At 43.8% G+C, this 9,959-nt stretch overlaps 1 pseudogene; it reads right to left on the reverse strand.

Annotated features, from left to right (window-relative positions):
• Window positions 1-8,104: 8,104 nt before the first annotated feature.
• On the reverse strand, window positions 8,105-8,223 carry LOC146830847 (5.8S ribosomal RNA; annotated as a pseudogene; the record flags this gene model as incomplete).
• Between the last annotated feature and the right edge of the window lie 1,736 nt (window positions 8,224-9,959).

The raw sequence follows: 9,959 nt of genomic DNA on the forward strand, positions 1-9,959 counted from the left end.
GTATTTTTAAGTATGTGTCAGTTAATTATATGTATTATTTCATTTATTTAACATTACTTTTAAAACATTTAAAAAATTCGATATTTTGACTAACTATATTACTTACAACGATATTTTGGATTCGATATTTTTGTAATTTCCTGTTTGGAGATAGGACTTCGATATTTTGGCATTCTATATTTTGGCATCGATATTTTTGTAAGTCTATATTTTTGTAGTCGATATTATGTCAGTGATCCACATAGATCATCATCAGGACAAGAGTTATAACAAGCCTGAAAACACTGCCTATAAAAGAAATTGGGAAAACGGGGGGGGGGGGGGGGGGACAGTAAGCAAAAACATTGGCATCATTAAAAGAAGTGAGAGAATATTGACATATAGCCTCCTATGGTAAAGATAAACTATAAGATAGTGTGGTTAAAAAACTATTTGCGGTAAGGGTACATGAATACACAGAGAACATGTATTATTAATTGTGAAGCACCGCGTTAGGGTGAATGGGACATTAATAATAATAATTTTAGCCATCCTAGTAGCCAGTATCCCAGAAAAGATCTTAAGATCCGAATTTTACTGCGAAATTGGTCTGTATGTTTAAATTTTTTGAGGGTCCTTGTTCTGTTTAGGAATCAGAGATACTGTTGCTTCGGACCATGACGAGGGGATGCTCTCACCTTGTAGATATATCTTATTAAAAAGTGATCTTAATACTGGCACCACCCTGTCTACAAGACCAAGATAAACTTCAATTGGTAGCCCATCTGGGCCGGCGGCTTTACCCCTACTCATTTTTTTAAGTTAGCTAGGTGAGTTATTGCCGACATGAGCTTTCCCTCCAATCACGACCACTTGACTTACGTATTCCTCTTATCCTTCCAGCTACCACAGCCCTAGTCCTTAACCCTCAGATCCCTCCTCCCCTGCACTCGCCATCCAGGTGAGTTTTCTTTGCGCCAACTAGATCGTCCAGACCCCCATGTAGCATTCACCACCTAGGTATTTCTCCATTCCGGAGACTTGGCTATCTTTTAGAATTCACCGCCTACCACATAACTTTCCAAATTTCCGTGGAGCGATACACATGCGGCATGCTTCTCATCCGGTTTAATTCACTTTTTTAAACACACTAAGGCTAGCTCGCTGGCATCTCTATCACGTACCTCTCGCTCATTCTCTACGGACTATAATAAACATTTCTCACCTTTCAATTATTCTATCTCTGTGCCCTTCGCACAGGAACTCTGCCTACTATTCCCTTGTCGTCTGACAGGTCCACTCTGTCCTCCCCCGGTCTTCCATCACTGATCTTCTAGTCATGTGAACTCTTTAATGTCCCATTCACCCTAACGCGGTGCATCACAATTATTAATACATGTTCTCTGTGTATTCATGCACCCTTACCGCAAACTGTTTTTTAACCACACTATCTTATAGTTTATCTTTACCATAGGAGGCTATGTGTCAATATTCTCTCACTGCTTTTAATGATGCCAATGTTTTTGCTTACTGCCTCTCTTCCCCCTAACCCCCCCCCCCCCCCGTTTTCCCAATTCCTTTTATAGGCAGTGTTTTCAGGCTTGTTATAACTCTTGTCCTGATGATGATCTATGTATCTTGTTATAGATCGAAACGTCGTCGACTCCTTAAACAGCAGGCACGTTAAACGCATATGTTAAAACCAGTGCATTACTGTTTACTTCTTAAAAGCTTGCCCCTATTATCTGCATTGGCAATAAGCTCGTTTGTTTTGCCTTAAAAAATGTCTACATATATGTGATTGTCTGTATGTTTTGTTTGTCGAAGGACACAGGACTGTGTCCCACTCTATTACGCTCTGTTTGAATTCAAATGATAACTGTTAAAATATTAAATCTGTATGTCCGGCTGGACATCTTTACTTAGTATAGCACTGATTCTGTTCTATATTCATTACTTCCTTACTTATATATGTTTGAAGGACCAATTGTTTTCCATAAACAGAAGAAAATGGATGACATGAAAAAGGGTAACAACAGGGAGAGCAGAACCACTGATAGAACAAGTTCTAGCAGTGAGGACAGTGATTATGAGAGGAGAACCCAGAGAAGGGGGAGAGGGAGAGGGTACTTTGGAGGTCCCAGACCTCAGTTTAATACGACATACCCGCATTATCCCAACAACAACTTTGGCTGGCCCCCATTGTACCCGCCCCAATTTCCAGGCATGCAGGAAGGCCCTATGACACAATTCCCCCAGATGCCGAATCCTTTTTTAGGGAGAGGCCGAGGGAGGGGCAGGGGCAAACAGAAGGGCATGTCAGGGGTGCAATGGGAGGAGTTGGAACACAGAGTGACCAGGAGCATGGTGAAGGAATCAACCCCAGGCACGAGCCGGGAAGGATATCCCTAGTGATTAATCTGACAGAAACCGAATTGACGGATACCGAAATTGAAGTACTGGAGAAGGGTTTGGGGTATGTACCTACCAACACACTGAACATTTTTAAGATCAGACAAGAACTAGCCGTTTTTTTCAGGAACATTCGACTGAGGGTGTACTTTGGTGACCATAACGTAGAGGAATTAGAGAAGGGGGACACAAACTTTTGCCCAAAATCTAAATTTACACCAGCGTTAGGGCAACTCCCAATTGAAGTAGAGGCCTTCGAACAAGCTATTGTTCATGAAGTAGAACTGTTATCTAGGCAGAAGACCGCTACTTTTATGAACCTGTCAACAAAAGAAAGAAGAGCCCTGGACGAGCTCAAGAACAATGATGACGTAGTAATAAAGCAGGGAGACAAGGGTGGAGCGACTGTAGTACAAAGTAGAGTTGCTTATGAAACAGAGTGTTTGAGACTCCTTGCTGATAGGAGGAACTACAGGATACTAGGACAGGATCCTACTGAGGATATTAAGAAGGAAATCACATCAATGGTGGAGGAAGCCATTCAAAATGACTGGATCACAGAGAAAGAGGGAAGGTTGCTCTGTCAATCCAAACCAGTGACCCCATATTTTTACACTCTTCCAAAAGTGCACAAACCAACAAGGCCCCCACCAGGGAGGACGATTGTTTCGGGTATGGGGTCACTTTTGGAACCGTTGTCACAGTTTAGTGATTTCTTTTTCAAACCCATTGTTCAATCCAGACCAGCGTATCTGAAGGACACGACAGAGGTTTTAACACTACTGAATGATGTGGAATTCGATCCCACAGAAGATTTCTTGGTTGGGCTGGACGTGGAGTCCTTATATACAAACATACCACAGATGGAAACATTTAGGGTGGTTTAAGGTATCTTGTATACTTTGGACTGGGAATATAGCACGCCCAGACCATTTATTCTACACTTGGCAGAAATTGCCTTAACCAGAAACTTTTTTGAATTTCAGGGGACTTACTACCTCCAGACCCATAGGACCTCCGTGGGGAGTGTTTTTGCTCCTAGCCTAGCTGGGTTGTATATGTCTGCCTTCGAGGACCAGTACATCTACACCCATGGAGGTCCTTGGTTCAATCACATCAAGGTCTGCAGGTGGTTTATTGACGACGTCCTCCTGATATGGAAGGGAGACAGGGATGATTCTCTGGACAATTTTTTGACGTGGCTGAATAGTAGGAATCCATTACTTCTCTTCACGTCCACTATCTCAAAGGATAGTCTCCCATTTTTGGATTTGACTATTTTTTGTAAAGGCGGCTGCCTACATACAAACATGTTTCATAAACCTACAGACAGAAATAGTTTGTTGTCATTCAAAAGCTTCCACCCTAAATCCTTAAGGGAAAACCTCCCTTTGGGACAATTTTTGCGACTTCGGCGAAATTGTTCGAGTCACACAGATTTCAAGTCAGAAGCTGAAACCCTTGAAAATAAACTTTTGCAAAGGGATTACCCCGCAAGAGTAGTGCGAAGGGCAAAGAAAAAAGCGTCTAATTGCCACCGCGAGGCACTTCTTGAGTCTAATGAAAAAACATCTACTGAGAGAACAGTCTGTGTGACTACATTCAACACAGCATTGAATGACATTCAAAAAATCATTTTGCGAAACTGGAGAATCCTAAATTCTAAAGGACTTGCCTTTGAGAAGCCCCTGTTTTCATTTAAGAGGAGTCAGAATTTCAAAGATATTCTGGTTCACACAAGACCTAGAAAAACCAGAAACAGGCAAGAGGAAGCAGGAGGAAAGCATCAGAGAGGGTTTCTTCCTCCAGTCTCAAGGCACACAAGATGTGGGATGTGCGATGTTTGTCATTTAACAGCAAATACAAAAAGTATAGACATAGGGCTGACCCACCCTTGTGAACAAAGGAGTCATACTAATTGTAATACTTCTTACGTAATTTACTTGTTGAAATGTCCCTGTGATCTACTGTACCTCGGTATGACTACTAGACGGGTAAAAACAAGAATCATGGAGCACAGGTCGACATTTAGATGTCAAAGGACAACGAGTAGATTGACCAATCACTTTAAGGAAAAGAAGCACTCGGCTGAGGACTTCTTCTGAACTGTGATAGACAAACCGAACATCAACATGACCAGTGGTAATCCGGAAAGAGCACTTTTCTTGTGCGAACAGAAATGGATTTATAGGGTACAGAGTTCTATCGGGGCATTAAATGATGATATCCCTTGGAAAAGCCTCTATAATCCTTGAACCGCCATAGATAGGATTTCTGCATAACACAACGTTATGATCTGTGATACTAGATTTAATAGCATTAAATATCAATGGTCTTCCTTTTCTCTTTTCCTCCGATTCTGGCCCTAACTAATAGGATAAAATAAGACTTCTAAATCTCTAGTGCGATAGGTAGAAGACCAACCTGCACTCTGACTACATCTAGGGAGCTTCTGTGGAGACAGTCCTATCTTACCTGATTGTGCCTCTCTTGGTTTTAACTCATTTTTGTCGCCCTGGTTTTGTGTGTGGTTCCTAGTAATACTAATAATATTAACCACTACAAACCGAGCATTTACTAATTTACTTTTTCTTTTGTCCCTTACCACCACGACTTTGTTATGTGGCAGAGTGAGTGGGCGTCTGGAATTAATTATTTTGTAGTATGGCTCCTTTCTTATTACAATTAATGTGCCCGAATGGTGGAGAGTTGTTGCAACATTTACATATATATTTAAATTTTAACATCTATATATAATAAATGAATAAAAAACGGAGATACGTTATGTCTACATAACTAATTTTTTCACTAGCCAGGAAGTTGGGGTGGAGAGGGGGCCTTGATTCAGTTAAGCACCCTAGCATGAGCACTCTAGTGTTTACTTGAGACGCCTGAAATGCCAGTGGGTCACGAGGGGCGACGCACCGTGAGGGGCGTGTCCTGGACGCCCTCAAGAGAATCGAGAGAACGCCAGTGTAGTACCCTACACGGCGGAGCAGGAGAGACGAAATACGTCTGCTAACAGCTGACCTTGAAAGCAGTAAGTGGGGCGCAGGTGGCTTATTGAGGTGCTGCGCACGTAGTTGTTAAATTGTATTACTACAACTGGACTACAAAATTTGTTACACGGGGGGTTTGACATGGGTCCTAAGCCGATCACACAGATTTAGTCTCGCCAGCATTAGAGGGATATATTTTTATCTATTGAGGCAGATTGGTCTCACTCCACCTGAGAAAGACACGACCATGGCCGTGTTCCGTAACACGAATGGCCCTTGGTTAAAATTTAAATCTAACGAGGAGGCAGTTTTTGTAGGGTAAAAGTACACGAACTTAGAATCATCAGAAGAGTAAGCTAACACTGGGCTCTTCAGAATAGAACTCCTACCATTGTGCAACTTATATTATTTTATTTTACTATCGCATTCCTTTTCCTTACAGAGAGTGCGTGCAGGCAGCTATTCTCACTCCCCCGCCATTTCGAGTTTACGAATCTAATAAACTCGGTAAGTGTGGGGTAGTGAACGGTGCCAGGTTCACTTGTGGTGCTCTGAGTAATGTTGGTTACGTTAATGTACATAGCCGCACCTCCTGATTTGAAAACTTTTCAAATGGAGGGCATGGCTGTATGTTACAACAGCTATTGAGCATTAAGATGGGAGGCAACCACCCTTACCCTTCCCTGAGGGTAGGTGTGAGTATGCTTCTGTGGAGATTTGTATGTGCGTTTGGGTATGATTCACAGTATTAACGATATTTGTTGTTATACATAGTGAGATGGAGAACATTTAACTAGTAATATTTTGTTCATTTTTATGTTGTTTTTAATTACTACACGTTCCTCTCTAAAGGCGAGGGACTCCACTTAAGATGATACTTCCCTTATTTCCTCTAAGTTGGGAGGAGAAAGGGTCTGCACCTAGGGATTACAGTGTTGAGAAGTCCTGAGGAAAGCTGGGGTATTATTTTGTGCTGGCTGAAACATGTCGACATTTATGCAGAGTGGGGGGGGGTTGGAATCTCATTATAAGCTCTCCAACCAACCACCCACATTTTTTGTTTTAAATTCTGGAAGGGGTACCTAACATTAAAATTGCAACAAGGATTCCCTGGTACCAGTTTTATACCACTTGTCATCCCTTGTTCTGCACTGTTATCACACCTGTGATTCCACTTTCAAATTTTTTGTTGTTTTGTCTTCCCCTCCCCAGTGCTCCACCTCCAGCGTTTGGCTGGCGCGGAGGTGTGTTAGCAGCCCTATGATGAAGCATGACACAACTTGCTGTGTGTGAGGGCAGTTTTACAAAATTGGTGCATTTCCACACACTTATCCATCTCCATGTAGTTTTTCAATCCCTCTTCTTTTTGTGATATTTAACTATTGAGCGGGAGGTCGAAGAGGGTTTATCCTCTCACCCCTCTGTACTTTTTGTGTTTTGGCCCAGAGTAGCCACAGACTCCTTTCTGACTAGACATCACCCTGCGCTGAGAAGTTAAGGCAGCTCTGGCCTGTGCCTGAGAGACAGGAGGACTGGGTCCCTTCAGTCATGAGCAATGGCTTCAGGGATTATTGCAGCTAGAGGCTTCCCTGGTATGGTTCCAGCCTGGTTTGGGTAGAGAAGATCACACCCTCTCACTGACTGGTTGCTGCCAACCCATTAATTTGGCCTTGGATCCCAAGGTGAGATGTTTACCTTTCTGGAATTCTGCTGGCCTGGTTAGCCAAGGTGGCTGAAGTCTCTCTGAGACTAGCAAAGAAACCATTTTCATCATCTATTAGGCCCCATGAAGTAGGGGGGGCTAATGGAACCCAGTGGGAGCAACAAGCTGCATATAGCCGTGCCGGCTGGCAACTGGTCATCTGGTCACCAAGCCACTGACCTGATGGTCAGACATGACTCCAACAAGGTGGCCCAGGCCATGAGATGCACCAACCAGAGTAGCCATGCACCTTGTGGGTAGCGTTCAGAAGCCACTGCACCATGAGGCTCTGCCTCAAGCCAACAAGTTGCTTCGTAGCACTTCTTCTGGTACCCGCTTCGGTCACCTGGTCCTTCCACTGGCCTGCATGGATGGATGCTGCCAACCCTGCATCTGGCAGTTCAGAGTAAGGTGATGACCTCCACATACCGTGGCACCTGGCAGCAACTCCTCTTTAGATCCTGTGCTCCACAGTGGAGGGAAACCGGCACATGGATGCCCACAGTCAGAGACAGGCTCACTGCCCTCTGACCCGGGAAAGGATGTGCTACTGACCACCACTTTGTGAAAGAGGCTTATCTCCTCTGAGGAAGCCCTGGTGCCAAAGGGATGGGCCCATCTTTTCACACTCTGCATCTGACTATGACATCAGGTCAGGCATGGTGACCAAGCTGTCAGCACACTCTTTTTTGGATCAGATGAAAAGGACCGTCGATGGCCTAAGAAGAGGCAGTCATCGAAGGCCAGCAAGTAAAAGTAGGCATGGGACACCACAGACAGCCCCACATGGTAGTCAACCAGGTCCCTTGGGATTTCACACCCTGGGGCAGTCCAAGCACCTGCCCTGCCTAGGTAGGCCAGGCTCCTGGTGGCATAGCTCTAAACGAGAACATGGGGTGCAGGTCCTATGACAGATGATCATGGTAAGATTATGGCAGGATAAAGGAAGCAGAATCTCCTGTGACAGCCCCAGCCATGCTCTGGGAAAACACTAGGACAATTGAGGTTCAAGTGACCCTGAAACAAGCATGGTCCCGGGAGGACCTGTAACCTCAAGGTGTGTTCAAACTGTGTCTGATTGATGTGACCTGCAATTCGCACAAATTCTTACAGTTAGCTACATTCCTCCTCAACTTTCTGTTACATCAGGTCTCTCCCAGGCCAATCAGCCAGGGGTCCTTGTCCCCGGCTTGCCCAAGTATCAGTCAGGTCCTCCTTGGATGGAGAGAAGCCCTCCTCACCCAAGTGACCAGCACACGCCCGGAGATATAGGACCCATGCGAAATTTAAGAAACTAGATGTAAATGTATTTGAGCACTCGGGACAGAGGAACACGCCCATGTACAATGCAGGAAGCATTCCTGTCTCAACTTTTTTTTAATCCTATATTAACTTGTATTATCTTTTCCCATTCAATTGAACTTCTTCCTTCGTACATGGCCATCACACTATGTTATGTTATGTTAAATAGTTTTATTAAGTGCTCGAATACCCGAGGGTGTCTTGGCCCTAGTGATGTTGTGACAAGAAGAACAAGATAAGACCAAGACTCTTATAAAGAGTTAAATAACCAAGTATTGAGGGTCCTCATGAAAATCAAAAGATTTGAGGAGGTTTTGATGTGTAAAGGAAGGTTTTTGCAGGCTTTAGAGGCTCCCAGCACAAAGCTGAGGCCACCCCTGATGGCACGTTTGAATCTGGTCAGGATCTGGGTTTTGGCAGAGGAAGATCTTAATGGCATGTTTGGAATATACCAGTTAAAACTATTTATGTGTAACAAGGGCCCTTGGTCGGGTAGAGCTTCACAAACAATGCATAGAGCCCTGAACATAACTCTCTGCATGATGGGCAACCAGTGCAGCTTCCTCATAGGTTAAGACACTGATTGGTGTTCATGGATTTTAAGAACAAGACGAGCAGCTGCATTCTGCAGGGTCTGTAGTTTATTAAGCACATGTTGATGTGCAGTTAGGTGCAGACCATTGCAACAGTCAAGTCTGGATAGCACAAAGAAGATGATTACCATTTTCTGGAGCTGTAGACGACAAAAGGGAGTAACTTCTTTATCAGCCTAAGAGAGCAAAAGGCCTTGGAAGTGACCCCATTGAATTGGTCAGTGAAAGACAGTTTGCTGTTAATCAGGACACCCAGGTTATGGGTTTTGCTAACAGGAGTAGGGAGGGGGCCACGAGGCGAGAGTCCCAAACGAGGGCTGAGCTCCAAAAAGCAGGACCTCAGTCTTTCCTGAGTTAAGCTGAAGGCAGTTCTCAGACATCCTCTGGGTGATGACCCACATACAATTGCAAAAGTTGGTTCCTGTGCCAGATGCGTCACTGGCAAGGGAAACAACAATTTGAGTATCATCAGCGTAGGATGTGAGGGAAAAGACGAACAAATTGATAAGCTCAGCCAGAGGGGTGACATAAATGTTGAACAGAGTGAGGTCTCTTGTGGGACCCCTTAAGGGAGAGAAAAGGACTGAGAGAGAAAATGATCCAGACGAACTGATTGTTCACGTCCATGAAGTAATGAGCTACGAAGGTTCCATGCAGTGCCAGTGATTCTGATATTGGCTAGATAAGTCAGCATTCTATCATGGTTAATGGCATTAAATGCCGCTGACAGATCTAGTAAACCAAGGTAGGGCTGGAGGAGATGCAGCTGCAGTAAAGTATTGTAGATGTTTATGACTTTCTGAAGAAACAAGCTGGCCAAAAAGTTGCAAAAAGATTAGCTAGAGTTAATAGAGTGTGTGGTAGAATTAGTTGTAAACTTGATACCCATATGGAAGAGTTCCTGTGATTCAATTTTATTGATAAAAGCAGCCTTTTATTGTGAGAATTCTAGTTTTGTAAGTACTCAGACAT

This window comes from Triturus cristatus, chromosome 5_1 (genome assembly GCF_964204655.1).
Source record: "Triturus cristatus chromosome 5_1, aTriCri1.1, whole genome shotgun sequence".
NCBI lineage: Eukaryota > Metazoa > Chordata > Amphibia > Caudata > Salamandridae > Triturus > Triturus cristatus.